Genomic DNA, 27,317 nt, shown 5'->3' on the forward strand with positions numbered 1-27,317 from the left:
CGAATGAGAGAATGCCTTAAGAAAGGAGTGGCTCAGTCAAGAAGAAAAAGCTAGTTTGTTACCAGGACAAAACACAGAGAACAGCAGTCCTTCATCTCTCTGCACCTCCCATCTTTCTGTTCTATAACATTTTCTCGTTAGCGTTTTTCTCTAACCTCTTTACAAACTGTGTTAACCTGATTTGCATTCTGATTTCAAATAACAAGCTATGTTTCTTTCTAAAACTTCAGCCTTATGACTCTCCCACTTACCTATTAAGCAAGTGTGCCTGGATGTTCAATATCTCAGATTCAATCGTTCAATAATGGAACTAATGATATTGATCGCCTATTTTTTCCCATCTCCTACAATCTCTTTCTTGGTTATATTTCTTGTACTATCTTTGTGATTCTATGATTTTGTACATATCTCCCCTTCCATCCAATAAACTCACTTCTTCCTTACAAATGTAGAAAAGTCCTATCATTCTTCAATAGTTAGCTGAAAATTTACTGCTTCCTTTTGGGAAGAGGCAGCAGGAACAAACAGCCTGAGGATTTTGTAATATCAAATTCAGAGATGTAATGGAGATTTGATTATAAAGTAAATGTAAAGTAGATATAATGGTGCTGATTGGTTTGTTGAATAAATACATAATAGGCATAAATGAATATGAGAGGGTGAATGTGTAACAAGAGATTCAAAATAACAAGCAGTGTCTTGAGAAGTCCTGAGTGTATCTAACCCTACACAAATGGAATGCAATGAGAGAAACATATATCACTGATCTTGAACTTATTATTACACTAATTTTTAAAAATTAAGTCCCTACAAATATATACACAGTTCAAAACACCACGTTGTACCCCATAAATACATAGAATTATTACTTGTTGATTCAAATGTTAAAAATAAATACCTATACATACTAAGCTCTGATATACAGTAGTCTTCTCTAATCTGTGGGATATCCATCCCAAGACCCCAGGAGATACATGAAACCATGGATAGCATTGAACCCTATATTTACTGTTTTTTTTCTTTTATCTGATTACCCACATAGGTAGTTGGTGACTAAAGGTGTGGACAAGCTGGACAAAGAGATAATTCACATCCCCAGCGAGATGGAGCAAGGCTGCATGAGATTTTATCACAGTTCTCAGAACAGTGCACAATTTATAACTTATGAATTGTTTATTTCTGATATTTTCCACTTAATATTATCAGACCAAGGTTGAAAGCAGGCAACTGAAACCTCAGAAAGCAAAACTATGGATAAGGGGGAACTATTGCATCTGATCCACCTTGCCAATCCAAATTTCAACCCCATTACCACTCGGGTCTGAGCATATATTCATATAAACTGATGCCAAGTGAAAAAAAAATCCTGCAGTAATTCAGTTAAAAATATCTGAGCATATTAATAATGCATATTCTTGGATTTTACTCTAAATCAACTAAATAAGAATTTCTGGGGATGGGCCCTGGGTATCTGCATTTCAAACAAATGTTGTTGGCATAAAGATCTTCTGGGATGCTTGATAGCCCTTTCACCGTATTCCATTTCTTCCCTTAGGTGTTAGCAGTGGTTAATGGCTTGGATCAAGCCGTCAGAGGCTCCACTGGGGAAGCTATTATGCTCTGGATTGTGTGGTCCAGCCAGGGTACCAGCTGATAGCAATTTTCCTGCATAATTCCTACTTTCCTGGTTTAGTGGTAAAATAGCTACTAAAAAAAAAAAAGGAAATGATGCAAGGAAATGTGGTATCCTACAGTGAGCTAAAGTCCAGTGTTTGTCCTTGAATCATTTTAAAGTTTAATATGTGATATTAAAACAGCCTGTCTAAACATATATCTTTGGGCAGAAGTCTTAATACACAGTGAAGGCAAGAGAATGGAAGGCAGTTATGTAGACAAAATTGTCATTCAAGCAGTGGACACATTATCATTCCTCCCAGGTTGCTGAGAATGGCATGTGCTTTTGAATCTTAAAATCCACATTCTTCCTAATATTGGAAATAGTACTGTTTTGATCACACAAGAATGACTTTACATTAAAGGTCAAACTGATTTACTTCCCCTCAAATTCACCCACATATGAACAGGTTAAAATACAGATGGAGAGAGCAGAAACAAATGATTGAAAAAAAAAGATACCTGTGTAGGTCACCCTTATGATTGAAACAGAAATCACATCAAACTCATTCAAACTCTTTTTACTGAAAATGTAATCTGATACAATTCCCTTTTGTTGTACACTATAGAGAAATCTAAATACATTTTGAAGTCATGCATTATTTCATTTTAATACTTTCTTTTAAAATAAAAGGGATTTTTTTTGAATGAGTCTTTTAAAATATTCTCAAGATGGTATTTGATTTTCTAAGCTTGCCATCCCTAGTTGATAATGGATGTGTGGTACTTCCTGGTACTGGGTAGTGATATAAAGATGTCTACCATCAAATTCTTCACACTGTAGAATCAGAAGAGTTATGCTTAACAAATCCAGAGAATTTTAGGGAATTTGTTCCCTTTCAAAATTCTGATTATTGAAAGGCTTATATTAGGTGCAATTTCTTTATGATGCATATTTCAGAATATTTTTGAATATCATAGTAGACAGTGCCCAGGCTCTGGAATCATTTTTATTTGCATACCAATCTTATTGCCTATTTGGTTGCATTTTAAAATAATTTTTCCAAGGTAATACCAGATATTTTGACTGTGTTCACATTACTAATTAAGGAACTGAAGATGAAAAAATCTTTGAGGAATACATTTGTTATTCCACCTAAAGTGTTCTTTCAGAGTTTTTCATGTGTAAAATATTCAATAAAACTTAAACTAATAGTAGTTATTATTACCATATGCAAGATTATCAGTTATCTCAGCTTTGAAACAAAGCAGAAAGCTACAATCTTTTAAGAATGTTTGGATTCCACACTTTCATACTTTATAATAAATTTTTATTTGGAAGCCTCATAGTTGATATATAAAGTACTGTAAAAAACTAAAAATATATATGTTAAGATAAAAGTAAGGTTCTTCAAGATTCATATTGAGGAAGAGTTCTCAGAATGAAATATGAGGTTATTATAGTATTCAGATGCAATATAAAGTGGTTTTCAAGCAAATGTTCTACCTAACACAGTGTAAATCCATCATTCAATGCTTTAGGTAATACAGATGTTGATTTAAAACTATCTTAATAATAGACAAGCTCATGTGAACTTACATCTTTCTACATCACCAAAGAAAATGCCAAAAGCGACTAGGAAAATGCTATAGTTATGAACCAAATTCTGAAACTCTCCAGAGATAATGATTCCTAGAAGACAAGACTGTTAGTTGAATGTTTACATCTTCCTATCTCAGGTATTCAGCATTAGACTGTGTATACAGTAGGTGCTGTTAAATAGCACAGAATTGCCTCTCTTATCTTAATGTGTAGCCCTTTTAGCCCAAGGTCATTGACATCATTTGATAAATTTCTATCTTTTTATTTTTGTATTGAGGCCTCTCCTTTTCTTCCTCACAGAATTCTTACATTCATGTATCTCTATTGACTGGAATATTTCAACTATTAAGAGAAATATTTAGTGTCCTCTAGGAAATTGTATCCATGTCACTTCAGAATACATTTCACTCATCATTAAAGAGCTTACTTCTTTCTTTAAAATAATCTGATATAAGTCAACTTTCTTTAACTGTGAATTCAGATTTTTCTAAAATGAAAATACAGCATTTCCCCTTCCAAATTCCATGATATTCCATGATGCATGGTTCTAGACTTGCATTATTCTTGTTTAGTTATTGTACTTAATGTTTTATTCAATATGTACAATAAGTATAACTCATGCATAAAACATGCATTTCTTACCAAGAAAGAAATCACATACTATATTTGTTCTTTCTTGTCCATGGAAGAAATTTGAGGCACATTCTCACTTTTTCAGTGAGATTTAGTGACAAGAGACATTTCAATATTTAAAGAGTGTAATTCAATGTATTTTAAAAACTCTCAACTCAAGTAAAGCCCAAACAGAGGATGACAGTCTTGGTGAGCTGAAGATACAGAGATGGGGGTTGATAATGGTGAAATTGCTGGAATTTGCAAAAGTGAATACTAGAGTGGAGGAAACTCTGCAGAAAACAGATCTTGTGAAATATGATAAGGTTCATGAATCTTTGGTTGACTACCAAGCTACACACATATAGAATGAGAATCCAAGAGGCCTGGCCAGAACAACTACTGGGATAAAATATCAACTGTGGAAATATATGTTGAATGACTACTGTGACTATCATAGGGTTGGAAACACTTGAGGTTTGACTATGTAAAGCAGAAAGACCTCACCTAATACATAAGTCATTCAGCAGAGAAACAAGAAAGATACACCATAAAAGTAGAGAGAAACTAATTCTAGGGAATAGCTACTCTAGATCTACCCTAAACTTGTTGTTAAAAATAAGCCTCTTTGGGAGGCCAAGGCGGGCATATTATGAGTTCAGGAGTTCGAGACCAGCCTGGCCAACATGGTGAAACTCCGTCTCTACTAAAAATACAAAAAATTATTTGGGCGTGGTGGTGAGTGCCTGTAATCCCAGCTACTCAGGAGGCTGAGGCAGGAGAATCGCTTGAACCTGGGAGGCAGAGGTTACAGTGAGCCGAGATCATGCCACTGCACTCCAGCCGAGGTGACAGTGCAAGACTCCACCTCACACACACACACACAAAAACCCTCACACTGATTAGAACTGATCTAAACTTCTATTCATTTCTACCAAACTCAAGGGGCAATAAGAACTATAGTGAAATCCAGGTATCTCACCGTTAACAGCTGTGGTGTCTAAAACTCATATAAAATTCAAGATATGTGAAGAAACAAAAGTAAGTTATCTAAAATCAAGAGAAAAGTCAGTCAATAGAAACCGACATAGAAATGACAGTGATGATAAGATACTCCAAAGCTTTAAAGGAACTGTTGTATGTACATCCAAGTATTTAAAGAAAAAGAAAACAATAAGAGAAATGGAAGATTATGTACTTTTAAAACACATGGATGTTATATAAATAATAAAATAATATCTGAAATGAAATTTTAGTTGGCTGCTTTATCAACATATAAAGAACTGCAGAAGAAAAGATCTGTGAATTTGAAGACATTGCAATAGCAACTGTCTGAACATGAACACAGAGATGAACAGAAAGCAAAAAAAAAAACCAAAAAAACTATGAGACAATACCAAGTGGTCTGATATACGTGTAATCAGAGTCCCAGAAGGGGAAAGAGGAGGCAGAAGATAAATAAAGAATGAATAAAATGAAAAGTTTTGTCACCAAGAGATCTGCACTGAATAATAGGTTAAAGGAAGTTATTAATCTTGAAGGCAAATTATTCCAGCTAGAAACATGAATTTAGACAACAAAACAAAAAGTGCCAGAATTGGTAAATATGTGGTTAACTAAAAATAGTGTTATCATTTATGAAATTTAAGAAATGCATATTGACTGATTAAATTAAAATAACTCAATTATGACTTTATAATGTATAGAAATAAAATGAGATGAGAGCATAAAGATGTCTATGAAGAAAAATTATTACATTGTAAGAAATATATTATTACATTGCTGTGTGAAGTAGTATAATATTACTTGAAGTTAAAGTTTGATAAGCTAAAGACAAACATTATAAACTTTAGACTAATGACAATATTAATAATAATAAAAGAGCTATTACTAATAAGTTGAGAGAAGACATAAAATTGAGCACAAAAATAGCCACTTAATACTGAAGAAGACAGTTTAAGATAAAAAATAAAACAGAGTGAACCAGCAAACATGAATTGTAGACTTAAAGTTAACAGTGTCAAATATTACATAAAAATAAATAGAATAAGTCCTCAAATAAAAAGGCAGTCACTGCATGACTAGATTTAAAAACTTAGTAAGATACAAACTACACACACACTCAAAAAAAAAAAAAAAACCACAACGTTTTGCTTGGAAAGTTACAAAGACAAAGAAAATTTAACAAGTAAAATTGCAAAAAAGAAAATATATATATAAATATACAACTAGAAAATTCTAGTAATAAAAATGCTAGGGTGGTTATACTAATATCATAAGGAAGCTGAAGTGGCTATATTAATATCAAATGAAATAAATCTTAGAACAATGAATATTAGTGATAAAGAGGGCCATCTCATAATAATGAAAAGGTCAATTAAATAAGAGACACTAAAAATGATATTAACATTACTTAGTGGTGCTTCTGATAAGAACACAAGTTTGTTTTTTCTTCAAATTCTGAAAATTAATCAATGGATTAACAGAATAAAGGAGAAAAACACATGATCATTTCAAGAGATGAATTTGATAAAATTCAAGATTCATTCATGATCAAATTTTTCAGCAAACTATGAATAGAAGGGGATTTCCTCAACCAATTGAAGGTCAACCACAACAATTTCAGTTAATATTACACTTAATTTTGAAAGACTGAATATTTTTCCGAAACATCAGCAACAAGCAAGGTTGTACTCTCAACCTTCATTTAACATACAGCTTAGAAAGAAACACATAAATTGCCTGTATTCATTGACATTGTCATCCTAAAAATAAAAAATACTCATCAAGATGTAGAACATTTCCATCATCCCCCAAATTCCCTCACTGCTTGCTACCATATGTGTGCAAAGGATTGACTGCAAAGAGAGATAAGCGAACTTTGTAGGGTGACGAAAATATTCTACACCTTGATTATTGTTAATAGTGACGTAAGTGTACACATTTGTCAAACTTTTGGAACTGCGCACTTGAAAAGAGGTTTATTGTAAGTCAACTATACCACAAAAAAAGATGGCTTTTTATAAACCTTCCAATGTGTTAAATTTAAAACATCTGCCTTCCACAAGCTTGGTTTTCCTTCAGGTCTGGAAGATAGCCTGGAAAAGTGGGGTATGTTTTTGTCTTCTCACTCCATTCCTCAATTTTTCTCTTTCATTCCAGTATCTGCTGTATCTGATTCTGATCTCTTCATCGTCTTTCCCAGAAAACACAGGGATCAAAGTAAATGACATAATCTTGTATGGCTGATATAGCTGTAACCTGTCACTGAAGGCCTATGTGAGGAAGATAAAATACTGCTGGTACTTTTCCTTACTGGCATCTTTCACATGTTCCTCAAAGACTCTTCCAGTGGCAGCCTCCAACTTTAATTATTTTGATAAAAATGGGCTCCATTTACTTTACACCATGCTTTTCCTAAAAAGTCCCCAACTCAGATTTCTGCCATTCTAGGTCCTCTGGCCCTACTAGGACTGGGGTTTCCTTTAAGATGATCCTATGTTTTGCTGCTATTTTATACAGTCAGAAAATTACATAGAGAGGACAAATTGCAACAACCCCCAATCTTGGAAAACCAAAAATGTGATTTGCTTTGGAAATGTAGTTGGGCTGGAATTTCAGCCTCTATGTAAGTACATCTATCTATTTTCCTTCTAATACCAGCCAGTCCCAGCTGCAGTCTACGTTTGCATATAATAATAACATATAAAATGTTCTGCTACTGTAAACAAAAAATAAAATTACAAGCCCCCTAACCACCTGAATAGACCCCTCCTGTTGGCCAGGGCACTCCAAAATTAACCTGAATGACTGGTTCAGGCCATGTTGGGAAGGAAGGGTCAGACATGCCTCATCATACCCTCCTCCCTTTTGGAATTAAGGAAAAGTCGACCAGCATTTAACATCAACACAGACCTTAAGTCTGATAAGAAACCTTTACAATCTATTCTCTCTGAAGCCTGCTACCTTGGGGCTTCATCTGCATGATAAACTTTGGTTTTCACAACCTCTTATGGTAATCCCGACATTCCTTTCTATTGTTAATAACCCTTTCATGCAATTGCTAATCAGAAAAATTTAAAATCTACCTATAACCTGGAATCTCCCACCTGCCCCTTGCTCCCCAACCAACACCCTTCAAGTTGTCCCACCTTTCTGGCCTGAAACAATGTATATCTTACATGTGTTTGATTGAAGTCTCATGTCTCTCTAAAATGTATAAAACTAGGCTGTGCCCTGATCAACTTGAGCACATGTTCTCAGAATCTCCTGAGGGCTGTGTCACGGGTCATTGGTTATGACCAATGTTTGGCTCAGAATAAGTCTCTTCAAATATTTTACAGAGTTTGACTCTTCATCAACACTACTGATGAAACTGCAACTTCTTCTCAACACTATTAACTGTTTGCTCTACCACAGAATAGAGACCAGGTTAGCCACTTGCTTTTCGTTTTTCTTTTGTGTCAGATATCAATTCCTTTGTCCCTGAAGCCCTAAAGCACATATTAATACCTTCTCTTTTTTTTCATACTTTAAGTTCTGGGGTACATGTGCGGAACATGCAGGTTTGTTACATAGGTATACACATGCCATGGTGGTTTGCTGCACCCATCAACCAAAAGAACAAAGCTGGAGGTATCATGCTACCTGACTTCAAACTATACTACAAGGCTACAGTAACAAAAATAGCATGATACTGGCACATGTTAATGCCTTCTAATGACCCTCTTTGAGTTCTCTTACTCGTAAAATAATTGTAGAAAGCCATATTCTCATACCCTCCCCTGCTAATCTTAAGCACCTTTAAAGCAGTCCTTATTACTGGCTTCTTTATCTTTGACCACTTTTCATAAGGAGCTGTGACTTACAAACTGATGTTCATTGACTTAGTTCTGAACTTTTGAAATACTTACATAGACAATGTCATGACTTGGAACTTGGAGTCTGATGGTCATCAACAGTGCTGTTCAGCAAGTGTATCTGACTCACCTTCCAAGGAAAACAGTTGGACTGTACTCTTAGCCCCTTCTAAGTTAGAATTGTGTGGTTATCTTATTTGCTTTGGCCAATGAAATGTGAACAGGAGTGACATATGCCATTTCCAGGCTAAAGATTTAATAAAAGCAATTTCTCGTGTTGCATTTTTCTTGCTAGAGTTATCCTAAGTCCCCATAAATCAGCCTATGATGAATTCTTTAAAAACGGAACAATGAGCAAGGATGTTGGATTTGTTATATTTACACAACCTAAACTAGTTCACAGCCAAAATCAGCTTTTGTATCCACTGTCAAATCTCTGAGATGGGACATTATCAGGAAAATCTTCATTTAAAATTCTGTAATTATAATTAATTATGATTACCATATGTTATTAAGTTGTTATCATTATACCAATGGAACAATTTTTTTGAATACATTTCTGGGCAGACCATGCAATTAGCATCTGTCAGACATGTACCAGTTACTGTGCTCTGCAAAAGGCAATCTTTTCATGCCCGTAATAATGAACTGAAAATCAAGACTTAGGCAGAGGCTATGTTATTTGTTCAAAGTCACAAAATAACTAAGAGAGAGGACAGATTTTATCTCAAATAATCAATGTTTATTTAAAAAATAAGATGCAATTCAATAGTTTATCTTCAAATCATATGTTTGTCATTGGCATCCAAATTCCTTTGAAACTGTACTAATGCGGGGATCAAAATATTAAATCAATCACAAATCATTGGGCATCTGAAGGAACGTTTGGCTAGATGATGGCTCTGGTTTGTTCCATTCCTGAAGTACTCTAATTCTACCCAAATGACTCTTCAGTGTTTTCTTGAATATGTCTCAAGATAAAAGGATCACTGCTTCATTGCAGTCTATGCCATGGTTAAACAACCGAAAAGAATTAGAAAGTTCCTCATTGTATTGTACGGATATCCTTCTCCAAATATCATTCATTCAATTTTTGAATTTTGTGTTCTGTGAATATAAGTCTTCAGATAAGGTAAAAGCTGTCAAGTGAATGAAAACAATTCTGGTGATCTTTTCACAATTTTTTAAACTTAAGCATGTGAGGTTTCTAATAATAGTCCATTAACCATATCCCTGCGTCATTCTTGCCAACCCAAATCTGTTCTCCTCACTACATCCTGAGATCTGTTTTAAACTTGGGCAAACATACATCTTCAAAACACTTCAGTGATTGTACATTACTCTAATAAATAAAGTGCTTACCATATTTGGCAGGTCACATTTTCTCTCTGGCTTCATGCAAACCGTATCAATCTAGTCCATTAAATAAAGCCACATTTGAAGATGATTACACATATTTGTGATTGATGGTAGTAGTTGGTAACTTAGGAAAATCACCTATGATAACATGGAACATCCTACCAATGCCGATTCTAACACACGCCGTTCTCTTTCCCTCTCTGTTTCCTTTGAAAATACAACAATTTCTGTGTAATACAGTTTTCCCTACTTACCTTCTCTAGGTAAATTCCTTCTCATACTTTACATCTTAGCTCAATCATTATTTACTCAGGGGGACTTGAACTTGTGGATGAGAACAAGGATTTTTTTAATACTTATAAATCTGCATAACATCACTTGCTCCCTCCCCTTCGTTTTACACACACATACATACACACATGCACAATTGGCACCTATGACATATGTAATTTTAAAACATTAACTTTATTACTTGATTCATCTGTTTTCTGCCACTATGGATCCCATGGTTATAACCTGTAAGGTTTTAAATTTCATGAATTTAATACCATTTGCTTATTATCCTTTGTAGATTCTGCACCTAATATAGCACCTAAAACAAAGCTGTATATTAATAAATATTTGTGGCTGAAAGAACAAATAAATGTGCCAAGCTGGGCATAATATTTAGTACAGGGCAAAGGGCATTAGAAATTCATTACACCAATGCAAATTAGAAACTACAAGATATCCCTTTACACCTACTGGAATGACTATAATAGTTTTTTATATATATTTAAAAAAAGGACCGTAAAAGTTGTTTGTGGAGACAGGGAGAAATTGGATCACTCTTACATTGCTTTTAAGGATGTACAATGGGGTAGTCACTTTGGAAAACACTTTGGTAGTTTCTTAAAATATTAAACTTATCTTTACTATATGACCCAGCCATTTCACTCTGAGCTATCTATGCAAGATAAATGAAAACATGTCCACATAAACACCTGCCCACAAGTGTTTATAGAAGCATTATTCGCAGTCACCAAAATGTAAGAACAATCCAAATGTCCATCAGCTGCTGCATGAATAAACAAAACATAGCCTATCCACACAATGCAATACTATTTGGCAATAATAAGAAACAAGGTCCTGATACAAACCACAGCTTGAATGAGCCTCAAACTCACTACTCTACATAAAATTAGACAAATACAAAATCATATACTGTGTAATTTCCTTTATTTAAAATGCCCAGAAAAGGCAAATTTATAGAGACAGAAAGTAGATTCATTGTTGTTTGCAGCTCGTGGTGTAAACAGAAAGTGACTGAAAATGAGCAAGAAGGTTTTTTTTTTTTGAGGTGATAGAAATGTTCTAAGATTACATGGTGCTGATGGTTGCACAGCTTTCTAAATTTGTGAAATATTATTAAATTGTACCACAAAATGGGCAAATTTTATGGAATGTAAATGATTTCTCAAAAATCTTACTTAAAATTTTGAGAGTAAAGAGGATATTGTCACAGTTGAATTAGCATTCACATAGGAAAGCGGCTTATTCTAACCCTTTGAAGATTGGAAGAGTAGTTGCAAAGCTAAAATCGTGATCCTAAAGCTTATCCACAGAATGTTCCTTTGAGCAATACTGTGCACGAGTTGAATGCTGACAATAGCTGGCATCTGAGGAGAGTCCTGTATGGTAATCTGGATGATGCTAAGGGTATTCATAATGCTTTGTAAAGGCTCTAAAAACCTTCATTGAATCTCTGGGAAAATAATCTCTCCAAGTACAGAAGGATAAGCCCCTGAGATATTTCACATTTTAAGAAATAGACATTCCCACAACTCAGTAAGTAGATCCTGCTGTTCAACTTACTCTTCTATAACAAAAAAAGATAATATTCAATCTCTTTTTCTCTCCTTGTGAAAAGTGAAATCTAAGCCAATGTTTCAAGTAGAGTTATAGCATTTTCCTTTTATAATAAGTCATTGAAGATTGAAAACAATTTATCTAGGCATTTAATAGCTCATTAATTTTTAGTAATCAGATGCAATGGGAGTTTATGTATTAGGAAAAAATAGTAATTTTATTGTATTTTAGAATTTGAAATGAAAAATATAGAAATCTAAGAAGATGTGAAACTGGTTTCAAAAGAATCCCAAGAGATGTCACATGTGGATTTTCTGCTAATTACTCTGCATTCTTACTTTTAAACACCCATTTGCCAAAACCTCAATATCCACAGCAGTCCAGGGAATGGGAATGATGCCTAAATACTTGTGTTGCTTTTGTTACCATAGTCTCACAGTTGAATATTGTTCAGGATTTAAAAATTATTAGTATTCCCTCTTATAGTATCTCCAATTAAATTCTCCTGTTCACTACAGCCATGGTGTTTTTCCTCAATTATTACTCTTGTCCTTCATCAGCCCTCATTTTAAAGATAAAGAAGTTTAAGAAAAAAAAAAACATGTGTTTTGGCTTACATGTGTTTTGTTGGAAATGCTTGTTCTGTCCAAGAAGCCATGGAGCACTTGTAATTATCTTGCTTGATTTACACAATAGCAATTGCCCATCCGTATGCAGGCTGGAATCAGCAGTTTGCCAGTGACATTTTAAAGTGAAGGTTTAAGTGATTCATTTTAACATTCCCAACCAATAACTAGTTCTACACAAAATGATTCCATCTATAAGGACAAAAAGTAGCTACAGCAACAGAGAACCTAAATAAAATACACTAAAAAATTTATGGGTAAATGGTATGATAACTGGGACTTGCTTCAGAGAAATACAAGTGGAGGAAATCAGTGAGAAAATAAATGAATTAAGCTGGGACATGAGTTTAGAATTTTTAATATTTGAAATAAGGGTATGTGAAGCTCAATAAAGCACTTTTTCTACTTTTATATATTCAATATTTTTCACAGTAAAAAGTTAAAAGAAAACCTAGATAGATAACCTCCAATAACATATTTGTTTTTTACTGCTTTGTAGAGTTGGGCAAAATTTTCAACCTCCTTGAATATTACCTTAACTGAAAAATAAAATGATAGGACACCCCCCATAGGACTATTAGAAATATTACAAATAGTTCTGCATATATAAACAATAAGCAATATAACATGGTACAAAACCTAAAGTCAGTAAATGTTACCCATGATTTAATTAACAGACCTTTAGAAGGAGGCATTTATACTTGTAAATAAGAATAAGATGACATAATGTATGTGGATTCCCTAATACAGTGCCATGCTTGTAGAAGTCATTGAAGCATACATTTTAATTTCTGTATCTTTGGCGTCCTCTAACCAGTCACAATTAAGGATTGTCTGACAAGCCTGTTGAAAGAGGTAGGTCCTTTACAACAAATGCTATTTGAGTTCTTTAAAAGTATTAAAGGACATTTGGGTATCATTAAGTATTTTTCTGGAGGGGCTGACCCTAGATGCTATTTATTTCATCATGCATTGTATTCACTAATATCTTTGGATGGTTCATGGTCACAAATTTCTCACTGCCCTCCCATTAAGAGTCTTATAGATGGAAAAATTCTGAAATCCGTTTGATCTTCTTGTTGCTCAATGGCAATTTCTCTATGAAAGGCATTATTTCAATCACCTTCATCTCCCTAAGAGGAAGGGCAGGGCCCATGTCTGGTATTTCTAGAAAGGCCAGTTGAAGACAGAACAAAGATTCTATGAAAGGCATTATTTCAGTCACCTTCATCACCCTGGAAGGAAGAGCAGGGCCCATGTTTGGTAATTCTAGAAAAGCCAGTTGAAGAGAGAACACAGACATTTTGGAGGATACCTTCCCTCCAATATTTGCTCGCCATTGCACCCTTCGTGCTCCTCAGAGATTGGTTCTGTCATTGTGGTATTGTGTCTTGATAATTGTCTTTTCCCCTTACTCTCTTACAAATATATGGGATTTTGTAGCTATCATATGTGTGATGGTCCTGTGAGACTAGCAATAATACCTTCTTCAAAACTTTGTGATTAATTGTATGTTCTTATCTTTCTGAGGCTAGAAGACTAGGTTAAGAAAGAGAATCAAAACCTCTAGAAAAATAAGTATTGTAATATGATGCTAAAGTGAGTGTAAACTACTATGTTGCTAAATCCTGTGTTATTCACTCGCATTCATTCATTCACCAGGTATTACTTGAGAAGAAGAACGCTGAGAGTTTTTTATTGGCTAGGCAATAAAAAAGATATAGCAATAAAAAATCCAGATAGAGCTTAATATCTGGTGGAAGACACAGTTAAACAACAACATTATAACAACAGCATTAATCAAACACATATTTCATTAATTATACTTGTTGCATATGCTATGTAAAAATTTTACGTTACATTTTGGGTCTATATCAAGGGCCCTAACACCAACTAGACGCATAACACATTACTAGGACTGTGCCCATTGTTGACTGCTTGCATTCAGAATCATTTTTTGGCCGTCTAGTGTTCTGCTCTGTACTGCAGGAGGTGCTGACCTGACAGTTCCTTTGTAGTCCAGAGCTTGGCTGGGTTAAGCTAATGGGAAGCAGTGGAATTCTTAGAGGGCAAGACTCCAAGTTATTCATCTCCCTTATTTTCCACTTTATGTGGCATTTCTGGCAGCAGCTGAACATCATTAATGGATTCAACTCCCCTTCCTTTAATTTGGCCTCTTTTGATTTTAACTTTTCTGGTTAACTCCAGACTCTTGGCTCCAGTAATTCTACTCCTTCTCTCTCTCTGCATAGGAGTGGAGTAGCTTCCTATTACTGCCAATATTTAAGTTACCCGCCTGTTTCCTGTTTGGTTTTTAGCATCTTCCATCATCTTTGTCACCACTGTTTTGTATTAAATTTCTTGTTTTGAACATTCAACATGGTTTCTGTTTCCTTGGTACATCTTTGGTCAATACAATTAGAATTGAGAATAGAGAGAAGTTGGGAGAAAAGGCATTGTTTTCTCTAAAGGGTCCTGTCTGAAAAAAAAAAAAACAAAAACCTACAGAGTTCATCTTTGTTGGTTTGGATAACAAAATGACAAGGTGTAAGAGATTGTCCAGTGAGATATCATTGAAGGTAAAAATGGCAAATTAAAGCAAGTTTGGGGATTAAGGGGAAGGGTAGAGAAACACAAGCTCATTGACGATCTGATTTTAAAGGAGACATTTGAGCAGATTTGAGGCATATGAATGAATCAACCATTCAGATATCTGGAAGAGGGAAGGGAAAAAGAGAGTGCTGAGAGAGGAAACAGCACTTTCAATGGCCCTGAGATGGTGATGACTATGATTAGTTCAACATGGAGAAGAGATAAAGAAGAAGCTTTTTGTTAAGTTTTGTATAGTTTCTATAAGAACTTTTAGAACACTGAAAGTTCAGTTTCCCTGTATATAAAATGGAGATAATAATCAGTTATTTTACATAAGAGTGAGGACGAGAAGACATAGGGTATGCAAAGTGCTTAACATAGACCAGGCACAGCATAGCAAGGTCAATTTATTATTATTATCATTATTTTTATTACTATTGCCTTCTTTGTGTTTTCCATCACTACTATCCTTTCCTGCAGAGACAATGAGCTTGACTTGCTTCACCCATACTTTTCTTAGAAGATGATTGTCAGGTTTTAGGGCAGAATGAGTGGCTCTAAATCAAAGCACAACTTGCCCTCCCACTTGAAAATGAATCTAAATTAATTGCTACTGTGTTCATTGGAATTGGATGGTAAATTTATTTATGGGCAGGAGTCTTTGTCTTAAATAACTTAATTAGAATCTAGCACTGAGGCTGTATTCAGACTTTGATGTTTACAGAATGAAAGATGAATATTCTGGTCCACATTGGTTATCTAACTTAAGAAATTTAGATAAATGTGGAGTTGCCAGTTTTTGCTTATACGTAACTGAAGCAGAAAGTCTTATTCATGTTGAGATATTTCTATGTCAGTGAATCTGATTTCTCAAAACCAAAGTAAAGCCACACAAACATAATCTGAATGTTTAGAAAAATTATTCAAATAATGATCAATATTCATCCAGGAATACCTCCATTCTTCTTACTCTATTTTCATAGCAGCATGATTTTTTTGCCTGAATTATTGATTTTTCAAATTTCGTAGTCACCTACGCTATACAGGGCACTGTTCCCAGAATTGATTGCCACAACTATCCATTTAGTTTTGCCTGTGAAAATAAAACCAAAGAGAAATTGAAAATCCACTTTCTCATTCCAAAGTTCTTATTTTAAAAATCAGCAGTTGGTTTGTGTTCAAGTGGTACTTTTTAAGTGCCCCTCATCTGGTTCTTTTAATTCCTGTGCACTCTCTTTAATATGTTCAGATCACTAGATATTCCTGCTGTGTAACCTTCCACCTACCTACCCCGGGTCTGTCGCTGTCTTCTACAGGCTTTTAAGTTCTCTGCAGAAAGATCAAATCATTAATGGTATTAAAGATGTTGCAGTGAAATTGTTATCTATGTTGGAAATGCTACTTGGGTAAAGAAAAAGAGATATTTTTAATTGGAAGTCTTGCAGCTAGAAACCCTGACAGAGCTGGGTTTTGTGTTTCTTTATATTTATTTGAGTGAATGCATTTTAGGTTAGCAGTATGTGTTTGGAAATTAGAAGGACATTTCTGCATCTTGTATGTGTCCTTTTGAGGTTTGAAAGCAGAAGCTGTGCTTAAAAAGTAGCTTTTGAAACAACAGAAAAATAAATAGTTCATTACAGCAACTAGATATTTTTTAAGAAAGCAGCAACCATAGGGTTTAAAAAGGGTTCTATAGACCAATTCTCCAAATTCTTAATCATACAACTGTATGCAAATTATATAATATCCTTTACTACAGTACTGTAAACTTTAAAATTATGTTGATACTTTCCTTAAAGGTTGTGATGGATTAAATGAACCACTGAACAGTATGCCTGGGTTATAATACATTAATTATAGTCTCATTTGTCTTCCTTTTTTCCTGTAATACCACAATAAAAAGGGAAGAAACACAACTGTAAAAGAAAGTTGCAATGTTCAGTCCTGATCCCACTTCTAAGCCAAAAAAAAAAATCGGTCACAAAGTTCATAAAGTACATAAGAGTCAATTCTTTACTTAATATGTACTGATTATGTAATCTGTAAAAACATACAGATTTTATCCAGTAATCTTAACTATAGATGAGGACATAATAATCACATACCCGTTTTGTAGACCAGGACACTGAGGCTCAGATAGTCTAACTACTTTTCTAAAAGCCATTCTGTTCTTTAGCAGCACTCTGGGCACCTAGGTTTCCTGATGCCACAGCCTAGTGTCTTCAATTTAATGGATATTATAAAGGTCTTGATGCCTGTCATGAAGAGGATGCTATCAATTTAAATATACTACAAGATGATACTAACAACGCCTTCAGCCCTCACACAAACCTTCCTGCCAGAAGTAATTATCCTAATCTGCTATAAGAAACACCTATTAACACAATATTTGTAATTGTGCTTTCTGGAGTCAGACTTTTCGGGTTTAAATCTGGTTTTCCATCTATCCACTAAGTGCCCTGGGCAAGTTGCTTAATCCTTATGTGCTTCAGTTTTATCTTGAAAATGAAGAAAATAACAGATTTAACCTACGTAATTTCTAGCTATTTTGATTGCATAGCATCTGTAAGCTAAGAATTGTAGTGAGTCTTTTCTAAGCTTTATCTCATTTATATATTATTGCATTCATTTTTATCATCACGATTTCAATCAGTTCCCACCTCTTAAAGGTGAGGAAAGTCATCAGCCTCCGTTGGCAAATCAGAATACTAAAAGTGAAAGCAGTGAAATAACTCATCTCGTAACCTGACCTAAAAGGACTCTGATTTATTTCTCTCTGCATCCAGAATTTATGTTCTAAACAACTTTGAAGTCTTTCTTCCCGGTAGTAACTTTTCCAATGTGCTGGACTTTTAGAGGGAGAAGGAAGGGGAAACCCACACGTTTGTGTTCTCTCTAATTCCTTTCATTGTGTCACCTGCCAGTGTTAGCTCTACCCTTCCATACCCACCTCCCTGCCTGAGCAGCTAATTTACATTCTGTTACTTCAACTCTGACACAAACCAAATATGTAACCATATGGGCACATAGCCCTTGGAAACTTTAATGAAGGACACCGGCTTTCTTTACCTATAGATATAAGGACTTAAGGTATGTACGGTGGCAATTGTTTCCATATGCTAACCTCCCCCAGGGCCCAGACTTGCCTGCAAAGCAATTTGTTTTCAATTAAGTTAGAGGAGGAGTTTTGCCCTTTTTATGAGTGCTTCCTTTTTCGTGTAGTGTGGGGTGTTGAGTATTTGGAAGAAATGAAATGTACTTACTGTCTAGAATAATCCCAAATGCAGCAGTCTGAGCTCTGAAGGTGTTAGTATCCTCATGTGGTTTGAGTTTCTGCAGAATTACCCCACTGAGATGGATCATATCCCAGTGGGGATATGAAGATTCAAAGAGCTTAAATTCCCTGCCATTCTATCCTCAGGCAAGGGATGCCGTCTACTGAGAGACCTCAGGTAGATGGACAAGGGAAACACACCCTATTTATAAAGTGATTTCCCTCTTTCTGCCTTTAGCATATAGGTCAACTACAACATCAGTTCTAGTGGTCTTTATGATCTTCAACGTGATGTTTTCAATGGAATAAAAAATCTCAAAGTCATTGTATGCCTAAACATTTTTCAACCAAAGCGCTGTGAGAAGGTTTGGGAGGTTTGCTCAGTGAAAGGATTACCTTTACAGAGCTTATGTTTACTTTTAAATCCAGGCATTAACCACCTATTTCACCACCAAGCAACACATTTCAAATATCTGTAATCCTTAACAGCCTAAAGTATAGAACCCAAAAGATTAGAAACGTAAGGAAGAGCAGGAAATGAGAACTTCATTAAAACATAGACTTCCAGCTTGTTCCAAAATGAGCAAGTATGGTCCTTTATTTCATTTCACAGTTTAAGAAACTGGCCTTCTCTCTGTTACACAAAACAAGATTCTACAATGACATACTAAGAGCTTTAGAATCAAAATGATTCCAGTTTGAATTTAGCTCTTCTGTCATCTTGGAAAAGGTCTCTCGCAATCACTCAGGTATTTACACATGTAAGATGGAACAATAATACCTCTTTTGTAGGGTTGTCATAGGCTAAAATGAGATAAGATGCTTAAAGTACCTGGCCTATAAGAGGCACTCAATTAGTGTCAGCCAAACTCTACCCCAAACCCAACTTTCTCTTCTAAGTTGCTCCAGCCACACCCAGGCACATACAGACTGTGAATACTACTTCTGCCACTTGATTACCCCTCCTTAGCTTTGTGACTTCAGGGCAATCATTTAGCCTCAACCTCACCGTGTCTTAAATTCTACAGCTTTAAAATGAGGATAACAATAATATGAGCTCAAAGATATTTGTTGGGAAACAAAAGGGTCAGGAAAAGTGAAACCATCGTTTTGTAAGCCAAGATGCAATACTTACTATGTGTTCATTATGATTACAGAATCTTTTTTTTTCTTCAGTGATGATAAGAATAGCCAGATATTTGGTACAAGAAAACATTTATTCAATCTTTCTGAAGATTTAAACATAAATCATAATAATACTATGAGGATAGTTTTACTAATACTTTTTTTTTCAGATAAAGACTTGAGTTTTAGAGAGTTCAACTACTTTGCTCAAGGTTACATCACTAATATATGTTATAGGTAGGATACAACAGTCTGACCATGTTCTAAAAGCCACTGATTTAGTCTGTCTTTCCTTTTCCAATTTCACCTCAGTTAACCAGTTACACTGTGATTGTCTACATCTACATTCATACCACAATTCCATAAAAGTTGACATACTTCAAAATGTGTAGGAGCAAGGAAGTGTGTTGAACATATGTTGAATAGTGAGTCCTAGGGGATTTATACTGGTATTTTGGCAATGCAATATTTATGTTTTAAAAATGATGAAGCTGCCTGGGTCAAGAGCATCTCTGAAGTAGCCTGCTAACTCTTGAGGGCATTGTTGAGAAGGAGGTCTAAAGATAGATTCTAAAGGTTAATAATTCCTCTATTTCTTGGCTTGAATAGATGCATTATTGATCCTTGTTGCAATTCTGTCACTACTGGCTTTCTGTAACCGTAGAATAACTGGGCAGAGTGGTGGCAAGTTATAAACCCTCTTGCTAAATGTGTTTTCTCACACATAGTTGATTCTATAATGGTCTTTTCCATCTATATAAGCTCTCCTATTTCACATGAGAAAAATGAGGTTTTAAGGAATATCATTTGTATCAATATGCATGATAAGATCTTCAGGGTTTGGTCAGAATTTGCAGAAGTGAGGGTTGTGAAATATTTGTACACCTTTGATAAGCACACATACCTTTATATTATAGTAGCTATTGATTAAACTTTTGAAATAAATCTCTCAGCTTTCTGGTCTTTGTTGTTGTTGTTGTTGTTTATTTTCTTTTTCCTGTGCCAGGTAACACGTTTATTAGCAGAACCATATGTTGGCTCCAAGAGCATTATCCAATATAAGAAAATGCAGGGATATGATGAATATATTTATATAACTCATAATTGAAATCTTTGAAACATTTTTCCTAACAAGTATAGTTAATCATACGTGGGTGACTCCTCCCTCAAGGCTGATTGTAGTCTACAAAATCATTTTAAGAATTACCTCCATGTTGTTCTACTCATTTTTCAACCTCAGCTCTGCAATTACTCAAAATCTCCCTGAGTTTCTCTCCAGCCTCACTTTTAGATATTGATGCCAGGCTGCTCCTCACTTTCTAGTCTACTAGTACCAACCAATTCTCCTTGTATATCTGGCTGTCTAGCCAAGCTGCTCCCATTATCTTCGAAAAGGCCTATTTTCCCTTACCTAGATAAATCATGCACCTTTGTTTGCCGCACACACCTTGAGAAGTCAGTCCAGGTTAACTTCCTTCAGAAACTGGTTATCAGAGTTCCTTCTCTGTGTTCTGTTTACACGCTATTATTGTCCCTCTCATTGTCTTAATTATTGCTTTTCTACTCTCAAGGCTTCTACTAAGGTAAAGGATCATACTCATTTTGGGTATGCCTGGGCCATTGCTGCACTGATTTTACCTATTTGCACTATCAAGCTCTGTGGTTTGCATACATGCGCATTATCTTTTTTTTTCCTCAGTTTGTTTTCTTGCATTAGAGTGCCACTAAATTTTTATTGCCTCCATCTCATTATCCCTATAACACCAGCTGAGAGGTCTCAATCTCCTAAAATTCTTCATTGTGCCTCTGTCACCCAATCTGCTTGAGATCCATTTGTCTGGGAACTTATTGTGCCCTTTGAGAACCTCGGATTTTAGACAAGCAAATCAATGATTTGGGGGTAGAGTACGATCTTTAGTAGGATTGTTGATGAAGAGGTGGATCATAACGTTAATCCACATCCCCCCTATTTGTCACAGTACCTCTTTCTTGTAAGCCACAGGAACACAGTTCACTCTTGTTAAATGTACCTGAACAGATGAAAAAAAGGTAAAAAAAAAAAAAAAAAGTATGCAAGGCAGCTTTTGTAGTACTTGGCTCAAACACTGAAAATACACTGAACAGCAGTAATAATAATGCACGACTTTTATGTATTTAACCATTCCATCGACATTTCCTGGCCACTGTGATCAACTTATTAGACATTGACAGCTGCTGAATTTTTTCCTATTGAGACATTAATAATGTGATATGCAGGGGAAGTACATCATTATCCACTTGAAAATTATTAATATGTGAGAAAGTCAGTGATTTTTCTATGTTAAGGAAGCAGATGTAGCCTAAGGGTTGGGTACGCATATAATTTATCATCCAAATACTTTGGGAATAAAAGGGCCATTATTACCAACCATAATGCTAGAACAACTGGCATAAACGGGGACACAACCAGGGAATTTGTGATGAAAGTTTATCTATCTAGAGAAAAGATACAATGTTTTTATGAGAGTCACTCTGCTGACATGAATTTCAATGCCCTAATGCAAATGTGATGACCAATTTTGTAAAGATTCTCCCATCAGAGATTTTTACCTCTGTCTGTGGTTGCCTGTGAACCTGACCATTGGATATTTCTCTTAGTCACTCTTGCTACACGTCATTATTGCAGTTTGACGCATTTCTTCCTGCAGATCTAGCTGTATAAAAATGTCTATTATATTGCTATTTTTTAAAATTTCCCTCTTCAGGGAGTATGAAAAGAGTATGCATATACTTTGCTGAGACTGCTGGAGCTTTTCTACACACATACACACCAAAAGCATGTGTGTTTATCTGTGTATGTGTGTATGTATGTGTTGAGATTTGTCCTGATGTCACCAGCTAAAAGAGAGTTGTGGGTTTTTTTTTCATTTGTTTGTTTTTATTGAAGGAGAATAGGTCTTATTTTCCTTGAGATTTCCCCTATCATAACAGGCTAAATAATATTAAAGAAAGTCTGTAGAAGGCCCTCTCCCAAAACAAGAACAGTGGATTTCTATTACTTTGCAGAATGCTTTTATCTGTTTTTCTCTGGAGAAAACTAATCCTCGGTGAGTAGATGGGTTAAAGTCTAAAATACGTAAGATTGACTTTGGGAGGTCAGGAAGCTTTGAGCAAATGCTGGAAAAGCAGCAGGGAAACTATTAGCTTCTTAGTTAGTATAATGTAGTATAATGGTGACAAAACTGCCATAGCAAACTGGCAAAGTGGTCAACTGAGTCATAGAGTAGCAAAACAATTGGTAAAGTGCCTACGATAACATGACAAATTAATTTAAAAAACACACAAAATAAATTTGTGGATATTGGCAGGATATTTTCCAGACAAGATGTTGAAAGTGTTAACTGACTTATTTTAATAACTCATAATAATGTACAGAGACAGAGAGCTAAAACAAAACAATGGCAACAAAAATTACTAATTTTATCAGCATAATTTAATGGAATTTAAAAAATAGGGCTTACCGGGTTAAAAAATAAAAGTATTTCCTTCAGTTCTTGTCTTTCAATATGATAAGGGATTCTCAAAGTATAAACTAGTTTGGGGAGAAGAGCAAACTATGACCCATGGAGCAAATCTAGTCTGCCTTTTGCTTTTGTACAGAGAAGGTTTTGTTGAAGCAGAACTATGCTCCTTGGTTTACATATTGCTTATTGGATGCCTTCTCCCTAGAAAGACACATTTGAGTAAATGTGACAGAGAAGATGTAGGACCCCAAAGCCTTTCCTGACTCTGTATAAGAAAAGTTTGTGCACTCTTAGCACAGGAAAAGATAAAATCAAAGGTGTAGGTGCCCTTTGCTAAGGGTAAACCATTTAAGATGGTACATCTAAACAATTTAAGATGGCACCTCATAGAGGTATTGCATAGTGTATTCCCATAAAGGGATAGGAGACAGTAAAATCTTGTTGTTGTTATTATTATCATATGAGTTATGCATAAAAAAACCTTTATTTCATGCCAGTGTGGGGTCCTGAGATCCCAGAGACAGACATAAAGAAGAGAAAGAGGTAAATGAGGTATGATGCAAGAAAGTAAAATTAAACCACCCTCATTTTATAAATGTTTCTAAGAGTTTTTCTGCTTGGGAGTTCTGATCTAGCTACATAGTAACAGCGGCTACTATATATGGACCAACTTGTACATGTCAGGCCCTTTGCAGGCATTATCTCTAATTCTTCCAGTTGTAATACTAAGCAGTCAATACGTGATAGCTATATTATGCAACAGGCTCTGTCGTAAATGCTTTACCTCATTATCATATATAATCCTTAAAATCATTTTTATGATAGGCATTATTAACCCCACCTCACAAATGAAGAAACAGAGGCACTAGGACTTTAAATCATGGGCACGTACACACAGAGTTAGAAAGTGGCAGAGTGAGGAATCCTATTTTGATCGATCATAATCTAAAATTGACTTTTGTTTGTTTGTTTTACTGGTGCCACACTGCATCTTGGCAAAGGGAAATCCTAGATATTGAGAGTTCTTTGGCAGATATTTATAAACACTAACAATGGATTTGTTTGACTTGTCCTCAGAAGTGCTTTTCTAGAAGGAAAGTGGAAGGTTGGGGAAGGTGTCATACTCTGTAGTGAGTTCTATTATGAGCAATATTACCACTCCAGTATCTTTCCCTAGCATGATTTATAATTTTAAATGAATTTATACTTGGAGCATTTTACATCATCAGTTTTCAAACTGTCTTGGATAGTCATAATGGGGATGATGGAGTTTAGTCATATTGGGGTGATGGAGTTTAGTCATATTGGAGGTGATGGGGTTTGGTCATATTAGGAGTAATAGGGTTTGGTTATATGAGGCTGATGGGCTTCGGTCATATTGGGAATGATGAGGTTTGGTCATATGGGGTGATGAGGTTTTGTCGTATGGGGGTAAGATAGGGTGATGGGATATAGACAGAGCTTCTGATCCTGCCTCTGGTTCTGTTTCAATCACAGAAGTTTTGTGTCTCTGTGTTCTATAATAATTAGGAAACATTTAAAAGTATAGCTTAATAAACAAACATCTGTATTACCTTTGTTGTTGCTGTTGGTGGTGGTGGTGGTGGTTTTGAGACAGAGTCTCGCTCTGTCACCCAGGCTGGAGTGCAGAGGTGTGATCTCGGCTCACTGCAACCTCCACCTCCTGGGTTCAAGTGATTCTCCTGCCTCAGCCTCCCGAGTAGCTGGGACTACAGGCATGCGCCACCACGCCTGGCTAATTTTTGTATTTTTAGTAGAGACAGGGTTTCACCATATTGGCCAGGCTGGTCTCGAACTCCTGACCGCGTGATCCCCCGCCTCAGCCCCTCAAAGTGCTGGGATTATAGGCATAAGCCACCATGCCCGGCCTTCTTCTTCTTCTTTTTTTTTTTAGTGGAATACTTCTGCTGTACACAAATTCCCATAATGTGAATGGAACCATTGGAGTCTGAGAGGGGAAACCATTTCTCAAAGATTGACTTTGACTGAGATAGAATTAGACCTTAGTTTCTCCTACTTTCTTCTCCTTATAGGCTCTGCTATAAGGCTGTCAGTAGGTAAAGTCCCCAGTCAATTTTGATGTGCAAAGAGATTCAGTTAACTGTCCCATAAGCCCTCCAAATGTAGCTGAATATTTACTTAACACATTGCCATAGCGTGTCTTGAAGATTGGGTAAATGGAAGAGAACCAATTCTAGATTTATCAGTTTTACTTGGGCCACCTTTCAACTAGTTCATGACCTTATTTGGGTCAATTCGTTTAGTAATAACCCCTTGATCTGAGGCCTTGTGAAGACATTGGGCAGAACAACCCTGCAGATTCTGTCCTGAGCACCATAGGATGTTTACCTGGTCTCTAATCCCTAGACGCCAGTAACTGCCCACCCCTTTCCTAGATGTGACAATTCCAGACACTGTCAAATATCTCCTGAACTGCAAAATCACTCCCAGTTGAGAACCCACTGATGTGATTTGGGCACTGAAATAACTTATTTGATCATCAATTCTTAGTAATATCTAGAAGAAAACTAAACTCACAGTCTAAAACAATATTACTCTTGTCTTAGAATGCAAAACCAGAATTTGAGTAAAGATGGATACAGTTTTTAAAGTTTTTTTTAACTGATTTATGATAACCGAGTTGTGCAGGCATTGAAGTGTTTGCGGATGTTTCAAATGACCTGCTTTTCATGAACATCAAATTTTGATCTATCTGTAGGGAAAAATGGATTGATAGCTGCTATCAAATTTGATAGCAGATCTTGATATAAAAAAAAGTTTTCCTGCTGTAAAATTTTAGCTGTCTGTCACTTACATTATACTATGTCACATCTCACAATGACATATTGCAATGTAATGCAATGTAAGTCACATAATAGACAACTACAATTCGTAACTTTCTGAGAGCCATTCTCTATTGAAAAGCTTCCCAAGGGAAGTGAAGGAATCCCTCTGCTGAGGTCATTCACAGCCATAATGCTGCTGGTCTGTCTGTGACTTACTCTTTATTTTCACAGCCTAACTTGCTTTAAAACGGACCTTCCTCCATTTCTTCTGATTGCAATGGGGCTATCAATCAAGTTGCTCCAGTGGAAAGTGGGGAATTAAACTGACCCATCAGAGGTCTCAAAGGTGCAGTTAACCTAAAGCAATAGTTTGTGTGAATTAAATCATTAGATAAATGCAAATCAAAACCACAATGAGACACCATCTCATAGCAGTCAGAATGGCTATTACTAAAAAGTCAAAAAACAGATGCTGGCGAGGATGCAGAGAAAAGGAATACTTATATTCTGTTTGTGGGAATGTAACTTAATTCAAGCACTGTGTAAATAAGTCTGGAGATTTCTCAAATAATTTAAAACAGAACTACCATTTGACCCAGCATTTCCATTATTGGGTATATACTCAAAGGAATAGAGATAATTCTACCATAAGGACACATGCATGCACTATCACAGTAGCAAATACATGGAATCAACTTAGGTGGCCAGCAATGATAGACTAGGTAAAGAAATATGGTAATATATACCATGAAACACTACACATCCATTAAAAAGAATGAAATCATGTCCTTTGCAGAAACGTGGATGCAGCTGGAGGCCATTATCCTAAACAAATCAACACAGGGACAGGAAACCAAATACTGCATGTTCTCACTTATGAGCAGTAGCTAAACAGTGAAGTACACATGGACACAAAGAAGGAAACAATAGACACTGGGGACCACTGGGGGGAGGAAGAGGAGGCGGCAAGGGTTGAAAAACTACCTCTCAGGTACTATGCTCATTACCTGGGTAACAGGATTATTCATATATAAAAGCTCAGCAACACACAATTTACCCATGTAAAAACACCTGCCCACGAATCCTCTGAACCTAAAATAAAGGTTGTAGAAAAATAAAATAAAAGATTGATTTACCTCTGGGAAGCTACAGCCTCATAGGCTTAGGGGCTTGTCATTGAGATGATGCTTTTCTGAAAATAAGACAAGGGAGCCCTCACTGGGATTATTATCTTGTCAATGGGCATGTGGGTTGGTTTTCAGGGTTCATTCTTTCCAGGGCCAGCATCTTGTACAGGAAACACTCACACAACTGTACACAGCAGCTTTGAGAACATGTCACCCTTATGCAGACAGAGAATGGCTCAGTTGGGTCACATGTTCACCACCGAGGCCAAACATAGCCCCTTACCCAGGAATTGATTTGGAACCTGGGATAGAGAATATCTCTTATCCACAAACACCAAGCTATGAGATGCAGTCAGAACTACACTTTT

General features: G+C 35.7%; 1 protein-coding gene across 4 annotated transcripts in view; it reads right to left on the bottom strand.

Annotated features, from left to right (window-relative positions):
• The window catches only part of CDH8 (cadherin 8), a 390,315-nt gene that overhangs the window by 29,248 nt on the left and 333,750 nt on the right, over nucleotides 1–27,317 (bottom strand). The window lies entirely within an intron of this gene.

This window comes from Pan paniscus, chromosome 18, assembly GCF_029289425.2.
Source record: "Pan paniscus chromosome 18, NHGRI_mPanPan1-v2.0_pri, whole genome shotgun sequence".
Classification (NCBI taxonomy): domain Eukaryota; kingdom Metazoa; phylum Chordata; class Mammalia; order Primates; family Hominidae; genus Pan; species Pan paniscus.